Here is a 26964-nt window from a genome sequence, read left to right as displayed (position 1 = left end):
GCCAGAGCTAACGAACACCATGGCAATGCCTGTAGTCTATATTTAGCGCAAGCCACATTCCTTTTGGCAGAGAGCCTACTTCTACCGTGCTTTTTAACATTTACCAATTGAGTCAGCCAATAGTTATTTGCACCTTATGTTTAAATAATAACTGCCTTCTGTTAGGGCCCACGCATGTCTGTGTGTGTGATTATATTTGCATGAAAAAAGCACTATTAGGGACTATATTAAAACAACATCAGAGACCCAATTGGCACGTGCAGAAGAGGACCAAGAAGAATATGATAACAGGAACCAGTATTTTTACTGCTGCCCCCAGCCTTGACGGGACCCAATTAAAGGCAAGCGATAGCCAATCCGTGTTCTGAACTCCACCTTCTTGCTTCATTTGAACACCTAGATGTGTACCGCCTCGATGATGTGGGATAGTGACCCATTCTCAGCATCCTCTGGGGGTACAAAACGTGCAGCAGCTGCTTGTACCTACGAACCAAAAAAGATGAAAAGAAAGTCTTTGCTGATCTAAAAAGTCGATACTCATCAGGTAGTCCTCTGAGCAGTGTGGAAGATTCCTTTGAGACATAGTTTGATCTCTTCTTCCTTCCCCGCTGTTAAAATTGTCCTTTTTCTGGCAGCATACCAAATTCTTGTGTGATCTGCAAGCTTCTTTCTACTTCTTTAGGTGCTGGAGAGGCTGTTGGCACCTTGACATGCATTTCTTTGACATTGGTGGAAACGTGGACAGAATAAATGTGAGAATTGATAGCCTGGACCAGAGGCTGCAGGCGATGGTACATAACCAGACATTCCTCAAAACCTTGGAAACTCAGGTGAATATGAGGCTAGGTGAATTGGAAAGAAGCTAGTGTACCAAGCTCAATTTGCACTCCTGCCGCCCATTTTGAAGTACCAGGAACATGTGTGATGTAATACGAAATATGTGATGTATGATGAGCACATAAACCAGCAGAGAGCCGCAGTTGGGCTCTGTCCAGTACCTATCAGAATAAAAGCACCTATTGAAGTACCGGCACCTAAGAAATCCTGGACAGTAAGGTATCCATTGAGAAAACCATATCGACAAATGAGACAGAATGACGATTGTCAGAATGTAATACCCGAAGAAACTAAGAAGATACTGAAGGAAGACGAATGATGACATCATAAGAAACCAGACTGATTCACATATAGAAGATATAGCGACCTGAGAATGATGACAAATGAGATGAAACACCATGGATAAGTGACATCCTAAGCCTAAAGTCAAACAATTGATGTCAAGATGTCAGAAACGTATGCCATATGCACGACGAAGATATTCAGTTAGTTTGAACGTGTACATATGCAAAGTAACCACAAGAAGCACAGAAATTGTGAGGCTTGCTTATGCTTAGTAGCAAGATAGATTGCAGCAAGCACCACCTGTACATATCTACCTCAAGAGAGCACTTTATATAAGTATACTTCCACTACGCACAAGAGCAGAATCAACCAAAGGTTACTAAAGGTCTCGAGAGGAGAGTTTTGCAGCAAACAAGTCGAGAATTAAAGACCGAGAGAAACTCAGAGGAGGGTAACCATGCCAAGAAACCAAGGTCGTATCGGCTAAAGTAGACCAACAGTGGATACAATTAATGAGAAGAAGAACATAGTATCCTGTTCAGAAACGTCAAGATAAGCCATAGATGGCAGACTGGCAGAATTGAATCAAATACACGAAATTGCACAAAGGAAAGGCCAATTTCACGGTGTCAGAATGTCAGAATCACGTGACCAGACCAGCAGGAATGGATGATACTTTCACACCTACACAATGAACCGTTGCTATGCTCAGACGCCTTAACTTTCCCAGACCAAGAAGCAGACTCGAGGCCAACCACAAAGAAATAATTGACACATGACCACTGAGATGATTGATTCTAACAATAATTGGAGGGAAGCTGGGGTGCAGACGAACTCCCTGCACCTGGCCGGATATTCTGCACGCTGCTAAGTGGATGCCGACCCAATCATAGTGGACCGTGTAATCTAGGGTCCTATAGTTAGTAGAACCAATGAGACGTTATACTTTTAGTGACGTTTACAGTAGTCATTTTGAAGGAAGGGCTTAGTTGCCCCACCTGACATTGTTTATCCAATCCCTTTCCCCGTTACCATATACAGATATAGTACCTATATTAAAATTCACCTTCCTCGAACCAATCAAGTTGCATGCTAAATTTTAATAGTTACACGTCAGTGATGACGAGTTTTTGGTATAAATGTTATGTTTTTTCTGAAATTAATTGGAGTTGAAGCGAGAAGGAAGATCGAGAGATTGCTGATATTAATTGAACTCCCCGTTTTTTGTACTTGTCATTAAAAGGACTCCCTTTGCCAAACCATTGAGTTGTCATTGATTTGGTACGAATCTGCATCCCCATCCATCTCAAGGGTGCTGCTACTCATCTTAAAGTGCTGTTTGGAAACCCCCAGTCCTATGGGCCGGCTGGGGTCCATCGAGTTCAGGAGGGCGAGGTAGCTCTAAAGATGGACGACTTTGAAAATCAAGAGAGACGGAACAGTCTTAGATTTTTTGGGATTCCGGAAAGAGATGGCAAAACAGAAGGAGTCTTATGGCGAGACATACACAAGGTGGTGAAAATACTGTTTGGCGATGAAAATATGGATGAGCCCAAATTGGAAAGTGTCCTCAGAGCGGGAGTGACTGGGAGGGGTACGTGCTCTGTACTTGCACGGTTCCACGACTACCCGGACAGACACAAAATCTGTTGCCCTATGCAATGCGCAGGTGGCAATATATCAAGATTTAGCTGCACTTACCTTGGCGAAGGGGCGCTTATGTGCTCCCCTTATGAAGTGGCTGAACGAGAAGGGGGTGAGATATCGTTGGGGCTTCCCCTTCTCTATATCCTTTGAGGTGGAGGGATACAACTACAAACAGGTCAGTGACTGAAGAGGATATAAGAAGATTCACGGAAGAGTTTCTTGGAGGAGACAGGCAGATGAGATGATGGCAAAGACCAGGAAGACAGGCGATGGCGCATAAAGGGCCCAAATAGATATAAAGTCCTGGGCTCTAGAAAATACACAAAGATTGGCTCCCCTCAGGGGGGCACTCTTGAGCTCTGTGACTGGTGGGGGAGATAGTTATAGTGTTTCAATATTAAAGATGGAGGGGGGAGAAATATGGAAAAAGTTTCTGTATGTTGTAGAGTAGACAGAGTGGGGGCTCGAAATGGAGAGTTTTGTTGAGCGGACTCGTGAGTGGGGAGCACCTCTGGTGATTCAATCTCATTGGGGGAGATGGTTCCGGTGGGGTTGGATTCCCGGTGGGGCAGAGGTAGGGGACAGTGGGAGGAGGGGAGAGGGGGGGTTTGTTCCAGAAGTTAATGTTCTAAATCAATGGTGTGGTGTGGAGACCTGGTCCAAAGAGTGTCATAAGTGGAAAAATGAGATGTCTGGCCAGGGATAAGGATAGGCTGTCATGATGCCTACCTCCAAGGAGCCGGGTCCGACCCAGCAACCCCAGAGGCAGGCGTCATTCCCCCCAGGCAAGTGCCAGCGGGCCCAAGCTGGGTCCCTTTGGACACAGTCCTGGCGCCTTAGGCGCCAGGCTCATGTTAGACCCCTGTCCTGGCGCCTTAGGCGCCAGGCTCATAAAGCTAGACATGTGTTCAAGTGTTTTAATGTGCACTTACCTGATGCAGACCATGCTGCTACATCCAGGCCCTCTTGAGGCCTGAATGGAACTACTTTACCTGTGGGACTACTTTCCACCTGGGTGTGGTCGGGGAAGGATACATACCTGATCGGTGGAAGGATACATACCTGGAACCTCTTCCAAAGCTATTTAAACCACGCCCGATCAGCAACTCACGCTTCGCGTTGTTCTGCTCCTCGCAGCTGGACGCTCACCGTGTCAGCTCCTGCATCTGGACTTCAGCCACGCCTGTCAGCATCCTGGGTCGCCTGCAAAGGGAGATAAGAGAGAATTGGAGAGAAAGAAGACCTTACCAGCTAAAGCTGCATCACGGAGACATCACACCGACGATCCTGAAAGGGAAGACATCATTTTAAAAGCATTTCACTTCGATCGCTGCAGCGCTGCATTTCACTCACCTTTCCTGGGCGCCTCCATCTTCAGCAGCGATCATCTGGATCCGCACCCACTTCTCAGAGCCTAGAGAGAAAAAGACAAGAAAACAAGGTGAGAGAAGGGAGGGAATAGGAAAGGCTCAGTTTCCTTCTAAGACTTACCTGTTGGGTCATCCCATTTCATTTCGGGTCCTGCCGCTTCCTGGCATTCCGGACCCCGGCCCCTATGGGGAAAAAAAACAAAGACTTTGAATGAGCGAATGCAAAGACATTACCTGAACGCTCATCCAGAATTTACCTGTCATTTACTGGAACTGCACGTTTCACTTCGGGTCGGCGCCATATCTCCGGCATTCCGAACCCCGGCCCCTAAGGGGAAAAAGACATAAGCATTAGCGCTTGCTGCAATAAGACAATGAACATTATTATCAAGCTTGAACTTTTGAACTTGCAACAGAACTCTTACAGCGCCTCACCTGAATAGTCAAGCTTATTTTGAACTCCCATCAAACCTCAATCCAGTGAAGTAACTGGGTTTCAACGCGCCCCTGCATTAGAAGCAGGATGGAGAACTCATCCTTCCAGACCCTAAGGTGAGACTTCACGGGGAATCGTGGAAGGGTATCGTGGAGGGTTCGAAGGGAGTGGGAGGCTTGAGCATTATTCTGTCAGTAGGTAATACTCCCTTTTCATGCACAGGGGAATATTCCTGCGAACCAGAAAAGCCAGAGTAGAGGGGACCTTCCTGTCCATCTTCAGAGTCCTGTGCTTCGCCATTGAAGAAGCATCAGCACTCGAAGCCAGACCTGCGCCCCCGTGGGAATCAGGTGAGCGTGACATAGACTCCCTTAACGTCTGGGGTCTTAACTCGCCCTCCAAAAGATCTATGGTATTGCGTGAGTTCAAGAGGTTGAAGCTTGATTTTAAGTGTCTACAAGAAACACATTGGAAGAGGGGAGGGGACACCAGACTAGGCTCCTGGGAGGTGGGGGAAGTGATTATGGCCTCTGATGTAAAAAAGAGGCGGGGTAGCTGTCCTGTACTCTACCAGGTTGAGCTTCACAATGGAGGCATTGTTGGCCCACCCCAACGGGAGGTATGTGTTTGCAAAGGGTAATTTGCAGAGGGTTAGATTCACGGTTGTTTCCATTTACGCCCCGTATGTGCAGCAATGCGAGTTCTGGGAGAAAGTTCGGGATACATAATTCAATTCACTAAAGGTCAGCTGGTGGTGGGCAGGGACCTCAATATGGTGTTAGACCCACAGAGGATGAGGGAATCACGCGCGAGTGAGTAAAATCAATCGCAGTGAATTGAAGCATTTTAAAGGGGTAAACAAGGTACTAGGTTTGTATGACTCCCTCCACCTGGTTTCAGGAGGGGATATGGCATTCACTTGCTACTCAGCTGCCCACGATACTTTCTCACGAATAGACTTGATCCTGGTGGACAAGAACCTGAGAGACCAGGTACTAAAATCTCAAGTAACTCCGATCCCGCGGTCGGATCATGATATCGTAGCGATCTTAGTTGACACGGGGGAACCGAGAAATTCCAGGGGCAGTTGGAGATGCAATGACTTCCTGTTGAAGGACAAAGGGGTGCAACAGGAATTGCTTAGTAGAATCAAGGAATGCTTCCAATTTAAGGACACGGGAGAAGTGGGAATCCAATCTGCCTGGGACGGTTTCAAGGCAACCATGCGGGGGACTCTGATGAGAATAGGTGCTGAGAAAAAGAGAAAAAGGGAGGAGAAGGAGGTTAGGCTCAGCAGGAAGGTAAGGTAGAAACAAACAGGTGGTACTAAAGGGCAATATATCTCGCCCGCCAAGGCGGGAGAGCTCTGAATATATAAGACCCAGTTGAAAGCTGTACTGACGCAGGAAACTGGAAAAATAAACTCCTGTCCTGAACCAGAAGTACCATGTAAAGGGGGACCGAGCAGACAAGATCTTGGCTTGGAGACTGAGGGAAGAGAAAGAGGAGGGCCATCGGGTATAAGGACGGAGGATAACAAATACCTACACAACGTCCAGAGCATAGGGAGCGATTTTGTAGACTACTTTAGTACCCTCTATTCTTCGGAATGGTCGTCGGAGGAGACCCGAATAGATGATTTCTTGAAAAAGCTACCAATTCCAGAGCAGCCCAAAGAGATAGTGGGCAGCCTAGAAAACCTCATAACTGTAGAAGAAGTCATGCATGCAATAGCGGTAATGAAAGCGGGGTCTGCCCCGGGGGATGACAGAGTCACGATAACATTTTATAAACTATTTAGATCCCTGCTGGCTCCACGGTTAGCGAAGGTATTCAATGCGAGATTGGTGGTTGAACCCATCCCTCCCACAATGATGACGGCAGTTATTGTTGCGATCGCAAAGGAAGGGAAGGACCCCACCAGGTGCTCCTCCTATAGGCTTATTTCCCTCCTCAATGGAGACGTGAAAATACTGGCAAAAGTCCTAGGGACAAGATTGGAGGGGAGAATGCCGTTATTGGTACACGGAGATCAAGTGGAATTTATCGAGGGAAGGCAAGGATCATACAACATTAGGAAGACTATTAACCTGATTCACGGGGCACAAATGGGAGGTGTGGACGCATGCGCAGTGACGCTGGACTCAGAAAAGGCATTTGATAGGGTCGAGTGGCCCTTCATGATGAAGGTACTGGCGAAGATGGGGATGGGAACACATTTCCAGAAATGTGTGTCAGAACTATACAACAGGCCCATGGCGAGAGTGCGGACAAACGGGGAGAGGGGAGGTCACAGAGACATTCAAACTTATGAGAGGTACCAGGCAGGGATGTCCCCTCTCCCTGCTACTGTATGCCCTTGAAATGGAACGGCTGGCAATAGCATTCCGGAAGAATGATCAGATTAGGGGTGTCGTTGGGGCAGAGTTAGAATGCAAAATCTCATTATTTGCAGATGATGTATTGGCCTACCTTGCGAATGTTCAGGTCTCCCTCCCAGCACTAATGCACTAGATAGTTGTGTATGGCCACCTCTCGGGGCTCAAAATCAATGTGGGGAAAGCTGCCATTCTGCCGTTGCTGGCAAGAAGTCTGCTCTTAGACACAAAAAGGAGTTACCTGTGTATGCTAGTCAACCAGAAAAGTATCTGATATCTGGGTGAAATGGTGGAGGCTAATTATAATCCCTTCTGCACGCTGCTCACGGCGGACTTGAAGGGATGGCTCCCTTTGATTCGGACCTGGTATGGAAGGATGACCTCTATAAAAAATGAATGTCCTTCCACGGGTGCTATACCTGTTTACAGCCATCCCGAATCAGCTACCAGACAAGTTTTTTTCGAGAAGTCACAGGAGAGCCCAAGAGGTTTATATGGGGAAATTAGACCCCAAGAGTGAAAATGGCAACACTAACCCTTCCAAGGGATGTGGGGGATTTCGGGTTTGCGTATATCCACCGGTATTACCAGGCGGCACAAACTAGAGGCATCTTAGAACATATGAGGGAAGACCTGAGGACGTACTGGATATATTTGGAAGATCTGAGAGGCTTCCCCCAGATCAATACTGGAACGCATGCAGTCTCACCCGACACTGAGAGTCTGTTGGTCAGTCTGGTGGGAATCTATAGAACCATGAGGGTACACATCATGGCCCTCCCCTTTGTCCTCAATATGGGGGCCTCCGTTCAAATTGGGGCGCCAGGGATTTGCGCATTCAGAGGTGGTCAGATGCAGGTCTTGAAAGGGTGGGACATCTTTTCAAGGAGGGGAGCTTCAAGAACTGGGGTATGGTGTGCTGCACGCTCGGGGGACTCAATTAGTCTTTGACTACCTCTGCATTAAGGGTGTTGTGACAAAACCAAAGTGGGGGGTTGAGGGGGTGTCTAGAGAATTAACACCTGTGGAAAAGGTCGTGGACCAGTCATTGTCACAGAAAGGTATACTGTCCAAATTATCCAAAGCATTGAATGAAGCCTGCTTACAGGGGAGGAAAACTTTCCAGAGATATTGGGAGGAGTTGGTGGGTGAAGAGATACCCGGGGAGAAATTAACACAAATATATAGAGTGGTCTTCCAGGGAGGGTTGTTCACCTCCACGATAGAGCACAACTTCAAACTGTTAATGGGATGGCATAGAGACCTGGTGAAATAGTCTAAAATATTCAAGAGTTTATCCACACTTTGCCCAAGGGGTTGCGGTAACCTTGGAACCCTGGCACACATGTGGTGTCAGTGCCCCAAGGTACAAGTATTTTTGTGAAAGAGGTGCTTAGCTGGATGGAAGAGACCTGGAGCTGGACCTGCTGCAGCCGCTACTAGGGCACCTGCAAAGAGATGGGGAAGAACAGATACTTCCAAAGATGGGGATAGTAACGTTGAGAGTGGGGAGGTTGGCCATAGCCCAATTGTGGAAAAAGGAATCTCTACCCACGAAAGAGGTGTGGAAGGGGAAACTACAAAATATAATGGTGATGGAAAAGCTCACAGTGGTGGTGAATGATAGATTGGAAGAATTGCATGCTGAGTGGTCTGCCCTACTGCTCAAATGGGGGCTGGAGGAAATTGGCCAAGTAGACTAATCCAATGGGTGCACCAAGTGCTATGGTGAACAGTGAGATGAGCTGGGGGGTGGGGGGAGGATGCCGGAGGGGAGCCGAGAAGCAATATGTACAGGCACATGTTAGACCTTCGGAACTGAGACAATTAAAGTTAAAGGAGGGATTGTGGGTGGTCGGAGGTGCAAGGGGGAGGAGGTGGATGAGGGGGGTGAGGATGAGGATGAGGGGGGGAGGAGGGAGGAGGGGGGATCTAGACTGTTATTCCCAAAGTGGATTACACTTGAAAATGTTTGTAATATTGAAAATGTCTGGTTCTCTTTAAAATGTCTAATAAAATAAAGTTTAAAAATACAAAAAAGTCCTGAAGTCCAGCAAAAGAGCTGGGGGCCTCTAAGGTTGAAGGAAATTAGCACATTTCTGAGAATTCTCACTAACACCCTCTGTTGGCTTTGCCAATGTTGGTTCTTATAAACTTGCCTCGGCATTGCCCTCCTTTGGCTCAGGCAATCTTTCTGGCATTTACCCGTATAATGATGCCTTTTTTGTTTTTCCCCAAAGTTCTTAATAGGCCACTGTAGCTGCTTTGTATCAGTTTGACATTCAAATTCATTATTATTCTGCCATTTCAAGTTCTTTACATTAGTTCGGTATTCAAAAGCATTATTTATGGCCAGCGGGCGATCGCAGAGCGTTCCGTGGTCATATACTGATGTGAACTCACCGTTTATACGTGTCCACTCGCTGTTACTCTCACCTGATATCCTCGGGGGCATCTGGAAGGCTCTGAGATCTGGAACCCTGGATGCGTAGTTTCCCAGTTTTGAATAATGAATCTGCAATTACAGAAGGGAGGATTTGTGATAACTGTCTCTAGTGGGTGAAACTCCCACCTCCCTCTGACCGATTCCCTTCCCTCTGGGTTCTTTTCTCACCTTAGTTATTTGTGGGGTGAGCTATCCGTCCTGCGTTGATTGTGCAGAGGCGCTTGTTAATTGTAAATCTATTTCTGTTTATGGTGGGAATTCGTTAATGTCATTATCTCCATCTTTTCAGGTGAGAAGGTCTTGATGCTGGCGTGCCGGATGGAGAGACACATTTATAGGTAAGAGGAAGCGCAAAGCGCAGCGCCTTTATTGTCTTTTAAAGCTAACCTGTGTTTTCTTCTTCTTCTCCTCACGGGCCGCTGTGGTGCTGCGAGTGGATATGAGCGTGAAGAAAAACAGGCCCCCGGAATCCGTTAAGGTAAGTAGAGCGATGTGCGGTTGTTTAATATTGAAAGCAAACTGAATGTCTCTTTTCCTTTGCAGATGTTGCTGTGGTGCTCCAGATGGAAGCGTGGCGTAGCGCGATGGAATTCAGGTAAGACTGATGGAATTCGATGTTTTGGAAGCGCCGTTCTAATATTGTTTTTCCCTTTCTCGTTGTTGCAGGTCGCAATGTTTGAACAGCAGCTGTGGTAGTGGTTCTGCGGAAGTCCTTAAGCTAGTACTCACAGGTGAGTGATGTTTCTTCTTCTCTCGTTTTACACAGATTGCAGCCCAGTTGAGATGCTGAGTGCTGGATGGTGTTATCTCATGTAAAACAGAATAATCTTCTTCTTGCAGGATTACAGGAAGATGCTGAAGACCAGGAGCTGGACACGGTAAGCGCCACGCTGCTGGTTGCAGAATAACACAAAGCGTGTTCTGCAGTCAGGGTGTGGTTTATATAGCCCAGGTAAAGTAGTACCAGGGAAAGTAGTTCCAGGCCTGCCACACCCAAAACACTAGACCGCATGGCTTGGTTCTTAGAACTAGACTGTGTGGGTGCATAAATGTTGGATTTAAAGGCCCATGTACATAAATGGGACCTAGTTTGAACAGCCCTTCCTTCCTTCATATGAGCCTGGTGCCAAAGGCACCAGGACTGGGTCCAGTAGCCCTTTTGCAGGGTTTTAAGTCCCTCAGGGTTCTGGTGGGAGCCTACTTGTGGCACAACATCAGTGGTGTGAATAATAACATCAGTGGTGGTCAAGATAAACACCCTACAGTGAGGCACAGAAAGGGTTTCAAGTGTTAACCTTTACTCCAGGTAGACAATACACATACACACAGAGATGAGTTTCAGATTTTGTTTTGTTTATCATGTCGAGCCTTTTTAGAGAAAGATATTGTTAAGTGTAATGTTTTTTGATGAAAATTTAAATATGTATATTTTTGATAATCACATGGTTATTCGCCTCTTTTTTTAGTTAGGGGTGAAAATGACAAAGTGCATATGCATCTGTAATTACTCACTCTGAGCAGAAAGGAAAGGAAGCTGTTCTGTGGGACTTCGTAGGTTTTTGTGCTTCAATGTCCTCACCCACACAGCCCCTAAAAAGAGGACTTTATTAGCATATCTTATAAGGTCTTCTGAGGTTGCCTGATGCTTGGGGGCCTTCATGATGCCATGTGAAGGATGTCCAGCTGTCCAGTCTCCAGAACCACCTCGCAAGAATCTGGAACTGCCCACTAACCTTTGACCCCTAGACCTTCCTCGACTGGACAAAGCCTAGAAGTGGTCGCTGCAGGTTTGGTAACCCCGGAAGTCGTTGCTGAAGAAGTCCAAGTAAGGGGAGTGAGTCTGCCATATGGTTGTATGGGCATCAAGTCCTACATCTCCCTTGCCTAACCAAGATCGGTGGTGGTCTGGTCAAGGATCCACCTTGTGCTTCCCTTAGAATAGTGGGATTGGGAGAGAAACTTGCAAGAACTTTACTTGCATTTCTATTCTAATTCTGGAACATTCACCTCCAACCGCTGGCTTTGGCAACTCTTTTCCACAAATCGCATAGGTATAATTTGTGGAACTGGTGACATTTAGGCACTGTGCCCCAGTTTGTATCCGGGCTGTACTTATTAAGAACTAGGGGCCTTATCATAGGTTTTCTTGTGGTTATTTTACCTGTTTTCTGCCATTGTCTCTTTTTTTCACTTATTTTGCCATTTACTTAAAGTGTTGCTTTAAACATTGCTGACTATTGCATAGCCGATTAGGTAATCTGTCGGTATTCTGTTATCAGAACCCCCAATAGTTCATGCCTATTTTATTTGTTATCTTGCATTTGTATAGCACCTACTGCCATAGTTAATTGTGTCAGTGCTTTAGAGAGGCAAATGAGGAGTATGATGGAACATTCAGTAATGATAAAGAGGAGCAAAGTAGGGTTGATAGTTGGGATGAGGGCGAATGATAGATGAAGTGCTCAGGAAGGCATGCAAATGAAAAGGTGGAAGAGCTATGTATGCAATTAGACTGAATTTATCGGGGGACTCAACTGCGTTCTATGGGGCACAGTGCCCAAAGGAGAGATAGTTGGAGATGTGTTCACTGTGCCAGGGGGTATTTCTGGAATCTACTTGCTGCATGGTGATCTGGGGCATTCTGAAGCCATACCCAAGAAAACACAGGTGGCAAAGCCCTTCTATACTTCCCCAAGGGCCCCCAACAGCACTTGGCATGGGGAATTTGCCCGCTTTGAAACAGCCCCCCGAAAAGCAAGCCAAAAAACCTTCACATTTTTTGATTTCCACATTTATTTATGTCATGGTTACCAAAACCTTAGGCAGTGCTTACAAACACCAAGCTGTCTATGGCTTAACCATGGTCGGACCTCAGAGCCTTCCATAGTGTCATGGTGAGCCACGGCATGTAGAAACCATGCCCATCCCCTGAGCCCTGAATGGCCAGGTTCTATAGAGGGGAAAACTGGAACTAAAATATTGGCACATTTAACTGAGGGTGGGATTTCAACCACGGCTTCTTGGGAGCAAAAGCCAAAGTCTGGCCTTCCTGGAGGTTCCCGAGTCCTGCTAGGGTGTTTAAGGTGAAGGTTATATTGGTCTGTGTTAGAGTGAATGTCTAAACTTTGGTTTAGTGGACAGATGTTTAGGAGGCGAACTTAGTTATATTGAATAGGGGAACTTAGGGAGGTTAGACAAACCAATCAAGGTAGCATGGAGAGTGGTCAAGGTTGAGTCTCAGGCGAGGTGAGTTTGATCAGGGGTCCACAATGACTGCACACAATGAGCAATCAAGGGTTACACTTAGACAGGTAAGTACAAAAATACTCTATTTATTACTGGCCAAAAACACACTATGAAAATGACTAATATCGGTTAGTAATAACACACTATACTAAATAATTGAACATATATATATATATATATATGTGTGTATATATATATAGTCACAGTTTTTCATTGCCAAATAATCAATTCATCCCCACAAAACCTGAAAGGGAAGGTAAGTAATTAGGTATAACACTCGGTCCACATGAATTACAACCCTTACTTATAAAGTCCAACCCTAAGTTGAATGGGGCCTTGTGCCCAAAAGTTCACAAAGTTTCCAGAGTTTTAGGAGTTAGGAAAAAATTAGGGGAGGTTCCTGAGGACGTGAAGAAGGGTCCAAAAGTCAGATGAAGATGTTCACTAGTGAGTAAAACCTTTTTCTACCTTTTGGAGGGCCTTAGACAACAAGTATTGGCAAAGCCAAAAGTTACAAAACTATTTTAAAGTTTACAAACTTTTAAAGGGTGGAGATAGGAGTGCAAGTGTAAGCACTGGGTTAACTTACCCCCCATTCTCCGATTTTTCCTCAAACTTGGGGGTCGCCTTAGATATGTTTTCCAACCATTGGTTCTGGTCGTAGAAGCCCAGGAGCTGCAGGATGCAAAAAGAGTTCCGGTATTGTCCAGGAGCTTTGTGCAACCTCTTCTCATGTAACAATGAATCAAGCACCGGCGCAGGACTCAGTTTCAGGGATGGTCACTGATGCACGGCGACAGCAGTCTTCACAGATGTCACGGTTGAAAGCCTTTTATCTCGGGACCCTTGGATGCTGGGACGCTGAAATTTCGCAGAGATGCTACTTAAGGACAGCCTGAAGTTCTGGGCTGAAACTCAAAATGGCGATGCTTCTACAGCGGTAGCCGCAAATTGGAGTTGGTCAGTCCACTGGATGAACCAGGAATGCTTCCGAAGACCTCAAACTTCAGAGCATTAAAAAGACATCAAGAATGGTTGTTCCCACCAGCAACAAGCACAAACAAAGGTCTTCTAAGATCAGTAGCCAGACAGGGCTGAGTCGGGAATGCAGCAAAATTTGGTCGCGTAGGCCTTCTCACGATTGGTCCACGGGGCTTCTGAAGTCTTGACGGCTTTGCAGGATGCTTGGCTCCTCATCAGATCTTTGGGGAATGGCTCCAGGACTTCTCTTCTCATGCAACGACTCATGTGAACAGTGAAACTCAGCCCAACCAATGGAAGATCTGCGCCTCAAGCACACACCCCAGCAGTTGTCCAATCAGGGACCACTGTTGGTGAAACTCATGCATACACTCCAGATATACAAAGAACAGCCAGTCCCAACCCACTTCCTGGCTTACTACACACATGGCAGGCACTAGCCCGCTAAAAGCAGGTCTTTCCTGGACAAGTGCATGACCATAAAAGGAATGTCCTCACCTGAGAAGGCAGGAAAAAGGCAAACCGGCAAAATGGCTAAAAGAACAAGCAAAAACCTTGTGGCACGGCCATGTTGAAACACTAGCCACAGTTAGTAGCCATACGCAGTAACCGTGAATGAGCTAATTTAAAATACAGTACAAATAGTGAAAAAGTAACTGCTGCCACCAGCTTGTCTTTATGCACATTTAAAAGTAACCTGTAAATCCCTTTGAGTTTAGTCAAGGGTGATACAAAAGTATCCCCGTTGCACTGCATTGGAAGTTGCTGTGTGCTAGTCATTTTCCCTATAACAAGTGAGCAAAAGGCCAGTGGAGTGAAGCTGAAGACTTCACTTCACTACAAAAAGTCAGGACAAAGTGCAAATACAAAAGCAACACGTTTAGGGGTCCCTAGAATATGGAGGGAAATTTGCTCAAAGAGAAACCTTCCTACCACTGTGTGTGTCAAAACATGGGTGTATTATCTAGGTAGCAGATTAGATTTCCTATAGTCTACCCTTCTGGTTTTTCTTTCTTTCTTCTTTTATTTTTGTATGTGTATTTAGGGGGTTGCTACCTGCTGTCTTGTGGCAGCTTCAAAGACACTTGAAAATTAGTAATTTTGAGGACTTCAAGATGGCGGCCGCGGTGTAGAGACGTGTCCGGCTGTCTCTCCCGCCGGGCTGCCCTGTTAGCGGTGCACAATAAAGCTTGCAACAAGCTTGGACCGCCGGTCGCCTCTCTCCCGTACCGGAGACCGGGGGGAGCAGCGTTGTGGAATCCCCGAGATCCGTGTGGGAGAACCACGGGAAGAGCGAATTCGGGGATGCGAGGTTCCCATCCCCCAATGCTGTCGAGGACTGCCTGGATTGCGGAACGAGAGGGAGATGTGAGGCCCCACCGCCGGGAGTAGCAGTCTTCGCACGGAGGGGGAGAGCCTTGGAGCGGGATCGCCTGAGGACGGAGCCGGACCGGCCTGGGGGCAGACCCCTGCGGTTGGAGCGGCAGCCGCGACCCCGAGTGCCGACCTGCAGGGAGCCATGGACGGACAGTGGCGCAGCGACAGGGGTCCAGCGGGCAGCGCCTTGGGAGGAGTGGACGAAGCTTGCAGGTGTGGGCTCCCTACTTCTGAGACTCAGAGGTGAGCGGCGCTCTGCAGGACTGAGAAGGTGAGTGGCTGTGCAGCGGTGGGGGCCCTGGACACGTATCCGGGCCTAGACAGGACGTGGAAGGAGGCACCTACCCACATATATCTGTGGCTGGGGGGACTGGAAGTGAGAGACTGAAGCGGCTCCAATGAGTGCATACAGGAGGCCTGTGAAGAGTTGCTGGAGCATTGGAGTGGGATTTCATCCATAAACTGTGTGCCGGTAGACAGGGTTGGAGAATCCCCTCCCCGTGACTGGTGCCTGCAGAAACCCAACCCGGTGGTGATTTTTTTGAGAGCGCAGTCTGCGCTGGGCCCTGGGTGATTGGTTTTGGAGCCACGGGAGGGGCCGTGGACGGACGGGGAGGAAGAAGAGGAAGGAAGGAGCTGTGCACGAAGAACGTAGGAGGCTGGGCTCCCTCGGCCCCCCCCCGTTCAGAATGTCCAAATCAAGGGGGGGAAGAGTGGTGTACCCACTGTGCAATACACCGCTACTAAGCAGGATATGAATTTGGTCCCGATGTGGGCATCAGAGTCAGCAATGCATCTGAAAGGGGCCGGTGCGGAGGGTCTCCAGGCGGAGCAATCTGGTCCACCACGGGCCTCCACCTCGAAAGAGGAGCTCCACTCCTGCTTCAAGGAACTACAAGAGACATTCATGTCCACGGTGCAGGAGCAATTTAGCTCCCTAAGAGATGACATGAAGCAGGCGCTACAGGAGATTAGGTCGGACGTCTCCAAACTGGAAGAGCGGACAGACGCACTGGAGAGATTGGTTCAAAGCATAGAGGAGGACACTTTACAGAGCGGGCATGTGCTGGACCACCTTGTGACCCTCACTCACAATTTAGAGTTGCAATGTGAAGATTTGGAGAACAGGTCCCGGCGATCGAATATTAGGATCAAGAATGTGGTTGAATCAGTTCTGGATAAGGACCTTAAATCCGCAGTCCAGGCGGTCTTTCGGGACATCCTGGGGGCTGACTGGGAAGAAGAGGTGGGAATTGATAGGTTTCACAGGGTGGGCCCGAAAGGCACAGGCGACCCCAGAGAGCGGCCCAGAGATGTGTTGGTTGCCCTCACTTCATATCAGCAAAAGGAACAGATTCTGCGGAAGGCGCAAGATATTGAACATATCCGGATGAATGGAGTAGACATTCAACTGTTCCAGGACCTGGCTTTGGTCATGTTGCAGAAAAGAAGAAGGATGGCCCCCGTGATTAAAGAGCTGATCGCCAGAGACATTAAATACAGGTCGACTTTCCCGTTCGGCCTTCTATTCACATGGAATGGCAAGCAGAAGAGAGTGCAAACGTGTGAGGAACATGTGCAGCTTATGGGGCTACAAGAGGCATGCGATGAGGAGGATCTTCATCGGGGGGGAGGTCGGGCAGATAAACAAGTCGGATGGCGATCAGTGCAGAGCATGAAGGCATTGCGAAAAAGGGGAAAACGGAAGACAGTACCGGATGCTGTCTCCTGAAGAGACCGGTGGACTCTTCCGCTGGGGGGTTGGGACTCGGTGGGTCATCTGAGTAGGCAATAGCTTGTTGCTGTCCATGGGATGGCGGCCCGGTGGGGGGAGGGCAGTCGAACTGGAATACAAAAAGAGTGGTTCATATCCTCCCACCTCACCCTCCCTACCCCACAGGCCAAGCCACCCTCATCATTGCCACCCACCTTCTCGGTCATCCGACCCATGAAGCGCGTGTCAGTTGAGGCTTTCGCTGCCACCTTCTCCCCCCCACTCCCTCTTCGGCTGACTCCCACCCTGACACAGCCCTCTCCTTGCTCCACTCTGCTATTTCTGATACTCTTGATATCCTTGCCCCTGTCATGAGAATCCGCCTGAAGCCCAAAGCCAAATGTAACTCCTGGTATGATTCGGATCTCGTCACCCTAAAACGCAAGTGCAGGGTGGCAGAGAGGAAATGGTGTGCTTCTTGTTCATCCTCTGACAAACTGGCCTGCCGCCTGCTCCAAAGGCAATACCGTCTCTCCGTTCTCACCAAGAAGAGAGCCCTTATCCAAGCCCGCATCTCTGCGGCATCTAACAATTCAGCCAAACTCTTTAAAATCTGCAAGGAGCTTGCCACCCCTGCTGCAGTCTCTACCTCTCCTGTCCCCTCCCAGGCCCTCTGTACTGCACTGGCCTCTCACTTCATCTCTAAAACTCAGGACATCCTGTCCTCACTCTCCTCCTATCACCTCCCTCCCTCGCTTCCCTGCTCTTCCTCTGGCCCTTCTGCAGCCACCCCTCCTCCCTCCTTCTCTGCCTTCCCCTTTTCTCTGCTGACGAAGTTTCCAGACAAGTCCGATCTATGAAAGTCTCGTCTAAACAGGTTCACCCCTGTTCCTCCAAAACTATCAAGGACCACATCGACTCCTTGGCTCCTGCCCTGGCTGACTTTTGCAACCTCTCCTTCGCCTCTGGAGTCTTCCAATCCCCCCTCAAGCACTCCCTTGTGCACCCTCTTCTTAAGAAACCCTCTGCCGACCCCTCCTGCCCGGCTAACTATCGCCCAATCTCCATCACTCCCTTCCTGGGCAAGCTCCTGGAGAAACTGGCCATCTCCCAGCTTAACCTCCATGCTGAAGCTGTTGGTAGTCTTCATGACCACCAATCCGGCTTCAGAGCGGCCAGAAGCACGGAAACTGCTCTCCTGAACATCCGTGATGACCTGCTCTTGAACCTCGACTCCAACACTCCGTGTGTTCTCATTCTGCTCGATCTCTCTTCTGCCTTTGACACTGTCAACCATGCCATCCTGCTCAACCGTCTCCGCGATAACCTGGGTATCACTGGTCAGGCTCTGGCGTGGCTGACCTCTTTCCTTTCCAATCGACCCTCCCAGGTCCAACTTGGGTCCTTCTTCTCTGACATCTTTTTCTCCACCTGTGGTGTTCCCCAGGGATCTAATCTCTCTCCCTGGCTTTTCAACCAGTATCTGGCACTTCTTGCCCACCGCATCGCTGCCCTCTGCCCCAACTTTCAGTGCTATGCGGACGATACCCAGCTCATTTTCAGGCTACCCTCGGCCTCCTCTTCTCCTGCCCTCATCTCTGACTGTCTGTCTGCTATCCAGGAATGGTGTGCTGCCAACGACCTCCACCTTAATGCTAGTAAGACTGAGATTCTACTCATCGGCACACCCACTCCCTCCTTCCCTGCAGCTCTCTGGCCAGCCTCTCTTGGGCCTCTTCCTGCTCCTACCTGCAAGGCAAAAAACCTCGGGGTCATCTTTGACTCCACACTCTCCTTCTCTCCTCATATATCTGACGTCTCTAAGAAGTCACACTACCAGCTGCACCTCCTTAGAGGTATTCTTCCCTTCCTCTCCTTCCCCCAGAAGCTCACTGTCTCCTGAGCCCTGGTTCTCTCGAAGCTGGACTACTGTAACAGTCTCTATCTTAATTTGCCTGCCTCCACTCTCCGCCCTCTGCAACTCATCCAGATCAGAACTGCGAGACTTGTCCTTGGCCTCAAGCCCAGGGACCGTATCTCTCCAGGACTGAAATCTCTACACTGGCTCCCAGTGGCTGCGAGGATTAAGTTCAAAACCCTCTGCATTGTCCACAAGGCCTTCTGGGGCCTAAATACCTGCAACTCTCTCTTCCTAAATATCTTCCTTCCTGAGCCCTTCGCTCATCCGTCTCCAACTCCCTCAGGGTCAGCCGCTTCTCGAAGCAACGAGCTGGGGGTAGATCTCTCTCCGCGGCAGGAGCCTCCCTCTGGAACAGCCTTCCTGCCTCCCTGAAACTTGAGGAGAACCATCTCCGGTTCCGGAAGCACCTCCAAACCTTCCTCTTTGCTTCTGCTTTCTCTCTCCCTCTCCCCTGCTAAATTCTTCACTAAATTCTGCACTGAATCTGAAACTTGGCCACTCTCACCGACCTCGGTCCTGGGCCCAGCCACTCTCCACTTGCACTGCCTCCCTGGCAACCCCTGCACTGCGGGACTGTCTCTGTATCCCTACAGCCCCCCCTTCCCAGCACTTGTCTGCACTTACCTTGCACTTGCCACCAGCTGGCCCTATTTATTTATTTATCTATTTATTTCTATTCTACTTACCTTGTACTGCACTTTTCCCTTCCCCCTACCCCTGCACTTGCGCAGTCTGAATGACACCTGGCCTAGTAGGATCGTTGTCTGTCCTCCCCCTGTACCCCCCTCCCTGCCTCGTCGCGCCTTGAAACACTTGTGTATAGGCGCGTTACAAATGCCATATCATAACATATCATATCATGCGGGGTTTAGGAGCCCCCGCTCGGTTATACCCAAGTATGCGAGGGGCGGAACGCCCTTGCTATGTTAGACACCTGGTCTCTCCTTGGGTTTGTGTTGTTGTTTGGAGGAAGTTGGTAGGGTGGGGGAGGTAGGAGCAGAGGGGGGGTCAATGTATTCCCCCTCGGGGAGGATCTAGGGCGGGGAGGGAAGGCAAAGGGTGGGGGGTTTGCCGGAGGGGTTCTCAGAGGAGGTCAGGAACGGGTGCCAGGCTCCCCTCAAGATTTTAGGCCCATGGGTGACCTGCGAATATTAACATTTAACGTTGGGGAGCTCAACCACCCGGTTAAACAGAAAAAAGTAGAGGGTCTTCTGAGAAAAAGAGGGGGGTGACATTATCATGCTGCAAGAGACCCATATTAAGCGGCGGGACAAGAACAAACTGAGCATAAAGGGATATGATCTGTTGGGGCAGTCCAAGAAGGCAGGAGTCCTGATAGCGGCACATAAAAGTCGGAGCATCCTGCTTCATGGAATGCTAATGGATAAGGAGGGGAGGTACCTGTTTGTGAGGGTTGCGATAGACGGGCTCCCCTGCACGCTGGCAAATATATACGTCCCAAACACTGGGCAAGACGGTTTTCTGAGGGAAACAATTGGGAAACTGGAAGGATTTGCGGAGGGGGAAATCATCCTGCGGGGCGATTTAAACCTGGCGTGGCACCCGCCTATAGATAGGAGCTCGGGGGGGGCAGTCGGGGGACTAGGGGCACCATCGAAACGACTCTGACAGCTGATGATTCACCTGTCGCTGGTAGATGTGTGGAGAGAGCGCAAGGCTCAACAGAGTGGCTTCTCCCACTACTCGTATGTCTATGCTTCAATGTCACGGATAGATTACTTCTGGGTGACGGCAGGATTTTTGGGGAAGATCTCGAACATAGAAATTGGGCCGATATCGATCTCGGACCATGCCCACTTGTTGCTGGAGGTGATATGGTCGCATAGGCAACCGGGACTCTGGAGATGGAGGCTTCCTCGGGAGGTTTTGCAGGACCCGGTACTGGGAGAAGAAATCAAGGGGGGAATAAGGGAGTTTCTTGATATAAATGATACGGGTGAGGTAAAACTGGGAGTAGTGTGGGATTCCCTGAAGGCCGTCATAAGGGGGCAATTTATTGCAAAAAAAGCAACGAGAGTCGAGCAGAGGCAGGCCTGGGAAAGAGAGTTGGAAGCAAAATTAGCGGATATACAAAGGGAATGTGTGAAAAAACCAACACTTCCTTTGAGGAGGGCTATGAGACATGTGCAGGGTCAGTTAGATGTTCTCCGCACGAAAAAGGCGGAAATGAGTCTTCTCCGTCTCAGACACTGCTACTATGCTAAAGCCAATAGAGCGGATAAACTGTTTGTGAGACAATTACGGGCACAGCAAAAGAAGGGGCTGATCAAGACTTTATTTAACAAACAAGGGGAAAGGCTCTCTACCACCTCTGAAATGGGGGAGGAGTTCAGAGCCTTCTATAAGGATCTCTACTCCTCGGAAAGGCCAAATGGGGACGATCAAGACAGCTACCTAGATTCCCTCCCGCTACCACGACTATCTGAAAGCGATAGGGTCTTGCTAGATGGCGAAATAAGGGAGGAGGAGGTGCGCCGAGCAATCAAGAGTCTTCAGACGGGCAAGGCTCTGGGGCCTGATGGCTTCACGGCAACCTTCTTTAAGAAATACGCAGAGGATCTGATTCCTTTCCTAACTAAATTGTACAACTCCTTTAGAGAAGAGGGTAATCTGTCCCCGACCATGAATGAGGCAAAAGTTGTTGTCTTTCATAAAGCAAGGAAAGACCCGACCTCCGCGAGTTTGTATCGTCTAATAGCCCTGATTAATCAGGATGCTAAGATTTACACTAAAATTCTCGCCCTAAGATTATCTCCATTGCTTCCCGAATTGATCCACCAGGATCAATCGGGGTTCATCCCGGGCATGCATACTTATGATAACCTGAGACGCATGGCCCACTTGGTGGAGAAGGTGGGTATTCACGGCATCCCAGCGACTTTCCTGGCGGTCGATGCCGAAAAGACATTCGACCGAGTGGAATGGTCAATGCTATTCAAAACTATGGAGCAAATGGGATTCGGAGACAACTTCCTCAAGCTGGTTAAAGCATGCTATAATACCCCTTCGGTTAGAATAACTGTCAATGGGGAACTCACAGACAAGATAGAACTCTCCCGAGGCACAAAACAGGGATGCCCCCTGTCGCCGCTGTTGTTTGCTATCTCCCTAGAGCCACTACTAACAAGGATACGGGAGTCGAGTGCAATAAAAGGGATAGAGATGGCAGGGAGACAGCATAAAGTGGCCGCTTATGCTGACGATCTGTTACTGATCATGGGAGACCCGGCCTGCACTCTCCCGGTGGTGATTAAGGAATTAGAGGAGTTCCGGGCACTAGTGGGTCTAAAAAATAAATAGGTGCAAATCAGTGGCTCTCCAGTTGGCGGGGGACTCTGGGGGAGTGAAGGGAGTAGCGGAGACGCTGGGGCTCAGCTGTTGCGGACAATGGCATTAAATACCTGGGCATCCATCTGACGAAAGGGGTGGACTGCATGAATGGGGCGAATTTCCCAGAGCTCCTGGGGGAAATTAAGAGAGACCTTGAGCGGTGGGAACCGCTGGTGTTTTCGTGGTTGGGGCGGGTGGCTGTGATTAAAATGTCCATACTACTGAGGCTCTTGTATTACTTCCAAGCCTGCCCGATTAAAGTCCCTAGGTCCTTTTTCAAGGCCTTAACTAAAGCTATCACATCGTTCATTTGGAGGAAGAAGACCCCTAGAATCTCAAGGGCGGTGTTAACGGCTCCACTGGAAAGAGGGGGGTTGGCCATTCCGCATTTTTACAAGTATTACCAGGCGGCGCAGCTGTGGGTGCTCAAAGAGTGGTTGGGGGAGGAGCAGCAGAAGGTGTGGGCTGTGCAGGACAGGGCAGTAGCTAGAACACCCCTGCGGGAACTCCTGTGGAAGGACAAGCGGCACAGGCACGTTAACCTAGGTCTGGGTGTGATGATGAAAGCACCCCTTGGAGTGTGGGATGAATTGATTAAATGTGGTGTTTTGACTACGGTGCCGGGTCCCTTTACCCCCATGTTTGGGAACCCAGATTTCCACCCGGGAATGGAGATGGGGTGCATACAGAGATTGGGAAACGGCTGGGTGTACGAAAATAGGGGAAATGATGGAGGGCTCGGAGGTCCTGCCCTTTGAGAGGTGTGTGGAGATACTGGAGATTAAAAAGGCAGACAGGCTCAGATATGAGCAACTAAAACACTGGCTGAATTCTCCTCTGATAAAACAGGCGGCCACCCGGGAGCTTTCCCGTTTTGAGACCTTTGCAATAACCAATTCGGGCACAAGGAAGCTGGTGTCCTCTCTCTACAAGTTAATTGTGGGGCATGAGGAAAGGTCATATATGAGGAAATGGGAACAGACCCTGGGGGAGCCCATTAGCAGAGAACATTGGGAAGTAGTGTGGGGTGATCTCCCGAGGCTGACTCGCTCAGTGCAGGTGAGGGAAATGTGGGTCAAAGTTATGACGCAGTGGCACCTAACCCCGGAAAAATTGCATGTAATGTTCCCTCGAGTATCCAACCAATGCTGGAGGGCTTGTGGAGAGGTGGGAACATGGAGGCATATTTGGTGGGACTGTAACAAGTTGCAAGGCTTCTGTGGGGATGTAAAGACACAATTTCAGAGGCTTTTTCCGAATGCTGAGTCTATGGGGGAAAGAATGTGGATGTGTGGTCTCAAGGACGCAGCAGTCAAGGCACTTACTAAAGCATATTGGAGATGTTTTATGGGCCTGCTGGTAGCGGCTTGGGGCGGCAATAGCTCAGTGCTGGAGAAACCCAAACCCCCCCTCTGATATTCAATTGGCTGCAAAGGGTCTGGACGTTGATTACAATAGAAAGAAATCTCATATACCCTGACGGGGGGGGGTGGGGGGAGTCAGTTTTGAAAAAGACTGAGGTGTTGTACTGGAATACCTTCAATCGGACTATATGTTGCAGTGTTGCCCGCACAACATAAGAATTCTGGACCTATTTAAGGCATGAGATGCTTAGACGACTCCGAGGGGAACCTCTGGCGAGATGAGGGAGGGGGGAGGGTGAGGGGTATTATCCTTGCTGTGGTTTGTTTGAAAATGGAAAAATAAAACACAAAAAAAAAATGAGTCATTTAAAGCAAAACATTATAATGAAATCATAATATAACCTGACCTATCCAACTAGTAGAAAAGGAAACAACATCATATTCCTGCCCCTCCTCTCTAGAAGGAGTCTATGGGTGCATACACTAGTACATGACAGTAGCTATCCTGACTTCCTGCAAAGTGGGTCTTGTGGAAATGTTGACATTTGGGCCTTATGCCCCATTTCCTAGGAAGGCAGTACTGATTAAGAATTAGGGACCTATGACTAAGTATCTTTTGATTCAAGCGGTTTCCTTGTGATTTAACGATTGGTCTCCAACTGGTTCTAAATTGCTACTGTTCTCTTCACTTGCTTTACTATACATAGTTGCTCACAGAATTTGTCTCAATAATGCTTACAAGTGCTAAGCGTTCTTATCGCAGGACCACCCACTTGTGAATTTATATCTGTGTATAAGTAGCATTTGTGTGACAATGCTTACCTGATGTTCCCCTTGCTTAAAGTGCATTCGAAGGCCTAATAAATAATGGTATATGTGTGTACATCTTCTGCCTAACTTGAATTATTGGAGTGTTCTTTGTGTCTCATTGTAGCCCTAGACTGCGCCACTATTCTACCTTGATTGGGTTTGGCTAGTGTGAGAAACCTGAGGGTATTTCCACTCCTATTCCCCATGAGTCCTCTGCGCAGGTGGCAGGGGAAAGGCCATCGTTCTTTGATCCCAACCCTGGGGGTGTACATGCGAGGGAGGATCACCTGGGTGGAGGGTCCTTGGGGATTGGGGAGGGAGTGCCGGATGGCGAGACATGGTATCCCCCCTTTCCTAATATAGCATCACCCTCCCTTCCCTGAGCCTTTATGGGCTATGTTCACTCATGCCCTATCTCTCCTTATAAATGCCCACCAAGTACTGAGAAGAGGAAGGGGCAACTAGGAGCAATGCACTCTTCCTATGACCAACACCACTCTAGTACTGTGACAAAGAGAGGTGTAAGTATAGGCATGTCACATTAATTGGGCTCATTATAGCCAGGAAATTCCAGCTTACAACCCACACCTGAGACCCTTTCATGGGGCTCAGGTGTAAGAAGGAAAAAGTGGCAGCTATGCAAAGAGAGAACGAAGAGAAGGAGAACCTCTGTGTTGGATGAACACTAGAAAGTGGAGACGCCGGAAACAATTCCCAGGAGAGGGAATTAAAAGAGGGACTTTACCGGTCCGGGAGCCTTCACAGTGGAAGGCAGGCTGCAGCCACTGCCATGCAGCAGAGGAACGAGAAAAGCTGTCCGCGCCCAAGCCCGGGTGCAGCTGGAGCTGCAGAAGCCTCTTGGATCAGAGGGGAGGCGGATCGCGGGCGGAGCAGAGCAGAGAAGCCGGTATATGTGAGGAGACGTGCCTAGCAAAACTGGCAGACTGCTCCTCCGCTCTGGAGAAGACAAGCAGGAACAGTGGAAGCTGCTGTAAGGAGCCGCAAAGAACCGGTACGTTTCAGAGGACACTGGGGGAACCGAAGCGCTCCGAAGGGACCACAAATAAGCAACGGTCCGTAAGCACAAGTGAGAGCGAATTCTATTGATTATCGAACTAAATGAAAATGGCTTTTTGAATGAAAGCCCATCATATTGAATGCCGAACTAAATGAGAACTCCTATTTGATTAAGAACAAATGATATTGTGTATCAAACAAACACATACGTATTCAAGTTACAAATGCGAGGAAGATTTGTGATCTTATGGCAAAACAAAGACTGATGCAGAAAAGGGTTACACTGGCCAATAGGAAAGACCATATATAAGGCCATTATAAAATTAATAGCATGGTTATTGTGGAAAATCTGAAGCCCGATGAAGATAAGTCTAGGCGGGACTAAAAGAATCCAAGGAGAGACCTATGATTGCGCGGCTTTTAATGGGTGCACCGCATGGTCTGACAACTGCGCCTAGATGAAATTCCCTAGCTTGTCTTTTCTGAAACCTGGATCAAACACACCCAATTAAAAAATATCCCAAAGAAACACAATAAAGGACTGCGAATTTGTAAAAATTATAAAATTAATAGCATGGTTATTGTGATTTTCTTTGTGTACATTTTAAGAGTTGCCAGAAATCTGTGCAATGTTCAGGGAAGGCACAGTGAAAATTCTGGTTTTGTAGCAATTGCATTTATGTCAGAAGCATGAAACTTCAGATATCATGCGCACATATGTACAAAATTGTGGACTAATCAGAGGTTGTGTCCCGGACAAAAAGTGTGAAAATGTGTCAAATCCAGACCCAACATCCCACCGCAACGAGGATTGGAAGGGGGTTTGCTCTACAAAATATGTGATCTATGTATGTTATTGGTATAAAGATTGAACACATGTAAAGATGTATTAAATCAAAAATAGATTTTATGTGCAAAAGGCAAAGAGGAGGATGTTTTGCCTCATAAACCACATCATCATGGTGACACACTGTTTTCTCCTCCACTCAAGGGCGAGAGCAGACTTTAGCCAATAGACTACCTATGGGGTGCGCCTGGGATAATTCAGCATACTCACCCCTTTATCAAACACATAAATAGAGACAGCTTAGGGGGATTCCAAGATGGCCGCGTAGAGTGGAGGATGTCACGCCCCGCACTCCCGCCCTGCCTATAACGGCCAGCCCGTCCGGCACGGTTGCAGCCCTCCCCGGCACCCAGATCAGGTGGTGGGGCACTTTGAAGCGGGGGGAGAGGGCTAGACCGATTGATGGCACTCGGAGGCGACGGGACTGCGGTGGCCTGGTGCCCCAGACAGAGGCCATGAGCCCTGCCGAAAGCGGAGAGGGAGACTGTGGGGCTTGGGCAGAACCGGCTGGGCCCCGGCGGCGGGTTCGGCGACTTGCTGCTGCCCCCCCCCCCCCGCGAGGACCGAGCACCGAGGCCGGACACACCACAAGAGGTAGACAGGCTCCCCACGCGGTGTTCGGAGTGGACCTTGTGAACGCCGGCTGCGGGCTCGCCACGTTGCGGCTGTCCCCCCCTCCTCCGGCCCCCGAAAAGGAGGGGAGGCGGACTTTCCCGGCCCACCTGAGCACTGCATTGAAGGTACGGAGGAGGGCCGGAGGCGGTCCGGGGAAAAGTACACGGGGGTAACGCAGAGTGTGGGCCCCCCCATGTGTGCGGATTGATGGAGTAGTGGACGCCCCGGAGACCTGAGGTCGAGGCTCTACCTCAGCAGTTGAGCGCAGCGCGGCTTGGTCAGCCCCCGGCTCGGGAGCAGCCACCAGGGGGCCGCTGGGTGC

The 26964-nt window shown here is 48.9% G+C and overlaps 1 protein-coding gene across 3 annotated transcripts in view; it reads left to right on the top strand.

The window, feature by feature from the left end:
- The window catches only part of RB1CC1 (RB1 inducible coiled-coil 1), a 1537866-nt gene that overhangs the window by 408911 nt on the left and 1101991 nt on the right, over positions 1-26964 (top strand). The window lies entirely within an intron of this gene.

This window comes from Ambystoma mexicanum, chromosome 5q (assembly GCF_040938575.1).
Source record: "Ambystoma mexicanum isolate Mex_15411 chromosome 5q, UKY_AmexF1_1, whole genome shotgun sequence".
Taxonomy (NCBI): Eukaryota; Metazoa; Chordata; class Amphibia; order Caudata; family Ambystomatidae; genus Ambystoma; species Ambystoma mexicanum.
Note: the sequence above shows the minus strand (reverse complement) of the source record. Positions and strands in the feature narration are given on the sequence as shown.